Source organism: Octodon degus, unplaced genomic scaffold, assembly GCF_000260255.1.
Source record: "Octodon degus isolate 3935 unplaced genomic scaffold, OctDeg1.0 scaffold00018, whole genome shotgun sequence".
NCBI lineage: Eukaryota > Metazoa > Chordata > Mammalia > Rodentia > Octodontidae > Octodon > Octodon degus.
Genome location: NW_004524594.1, coordinates 17,495,221 through 17,497,212, shown reverse-complemented (window position 1 = coordinate 17,497,212; position 1,992 = coordinate 17,495,221).

Genomic DNA, 1,992 nt, shown 5'->3' with positions numbered 1-1,992 from the left:
TTTTTATCAAAAAAACTTTTAAAAAAAAAAAAAAAATTCCTCTTGGGAGGTGACATGACTGGATCATATGGTAACTGTGATTTTTTTTTTTTTTTTTTTTTTTTTTTTTGTATAGTCGACATAGTACTTCCACAGAAGCTGCAGCATTTTACACAGCAGTAGCTGCAGCGGCATACTCTGCCACTCCATGCGGTCCTTCAATGTGCCATCTGCTAACATATCCGAAGATGTTAAGCTACATAAATAGAAAACTAAAATGGCACATGGAGACAATTTAAGAGCGCAATAAGCTGCAGATTTAACATTCATATTTGTGTACTAGAATTTTCACCGCGTTATAATGGAGTCAATTGTTACTATATACTTTTCCTTTGGGCCAATAATACTACTCGAAACAACGTGCTGCGGGGGTGGGCCGTCCGCACCCTTACCCAGCTATGCCGCTGAGCCACACTGCGGTAACAGCTGAATTAACAGTTTACAAAAGCCAGCTGCGAAATCCGGTAGAGCCTCGAGGCAGCGTGAGAAGAGACGCTTCCCAGAGGTGTCACCCCGTGAGCCCAGGGATTTAGTAACTGCGGCCTAGGTTTTACTCCGCCCCGCGCGTTGGCTCTTTTGTCCGCGCACCTTAGGATCGCGGGGCGCTGCTGCTGCAGGCGCGGGCAGACAAGGGAGCGAGCTCTGCGGGCCGGGAGGGACATGAGCCCCTTCCCGCGCTCCCGTGACCTCCGGTCGCCCGCATTCTGCAGCCGCCGCTCCGCCAGGCTGAACCGAGGTGGAGGTGAGGTTGGCGAGGGCCGGGCGGTGTCGCCCCGTGTGGCGACGCTGCTTCCGGATGAGAATAGGAGGCCGCTGGCGAATGCGTGCGTGCCAGCCCACATGGTGGCACCTCCGGGAAGGCGGAGAGGGGAGGAATTCAGTTTATCAACCCTGTCCCCGAAGTAAATTCACTCAACTTTCTGCTCCAAGCAGCTTTCGCACAGGAACATTTTCACGATCGCTGATGAAACACACTGCTTCTTGTTTTCCTGAATATCCTTCACATTTATCTAGTAAACACTGGGAGAATTGTCTCAGTAGGCACGCCTGCCATCGCGGGCTGAGGCCGGAGGATCGCCCGGAGTTTGAGGCCAGCCTGGGCTACCTAAGTGAGTTCAAGGCCAGCGTGTACTACATAGTAAGGCAATCTTTAAAAAGACTGTCTAGAACCAGAAGCTATATATGTCTAAAAATAGCACCCAGTGGAGGTGGCCTGCGTGGTACTGACGTCAAATGAGACTATGTGGGGTGGGATCGTCCTACCCGGCTCCTTTGAGTCAGATTTGTTTACGGCTCTAACACTTGGTGTCTTTTGCTGGCCATGCACAGGGACCAGGATTTCTGTGAAAAGTTTCCAATGTCCCAAGTGCGCCCGGAGGGCACGCCTCACTTGTCAGCGACTCTCAGCTCACTTGGCCAGAGTGTATTAATAGCAAACAACCTCAGAGCTATTTATTCAGGACTAGTCTCTTCTCTGCAAGGGGGGTGAGAGGCAGGGAAACCCATGCGTCAGGAAAGTGATATGCCAGGAGGGTGTCACTTTCTTGAACAATGACTCTCCAAGAACTCACTTGGCCAGAGTGTATTAAAACCAATCGTGTTTGTGTGTAAATACACTCAGGGCTATCCTGACTCAGGTTTAGTCTTTCCTTGACGCTCTCCAGGCCACGGGGTGGGGGTGGGGGTGGGGGTGGGGGTGGGATGGGAAACCCAGAAATCCACCTCAGCAGCTTTCGAACTTGGCAGAGTTCAGTGGGAGGAACCTGTATTCTTCTTGTCCCGGTTTTATCATTTTTTTCTTTATTGCAAAAAGGCTTTCAAGTTTGAAATTTTCATTTTGAAGTTCTCTCAGACTTCTAAAAACCTAGCAAGAGCACGCCATTGCCAACACAACTAAGGCACGTAGTGAATGTCTCTCACTGTGCCTTTAGAAATGGCTGCTTTTAATTTTTT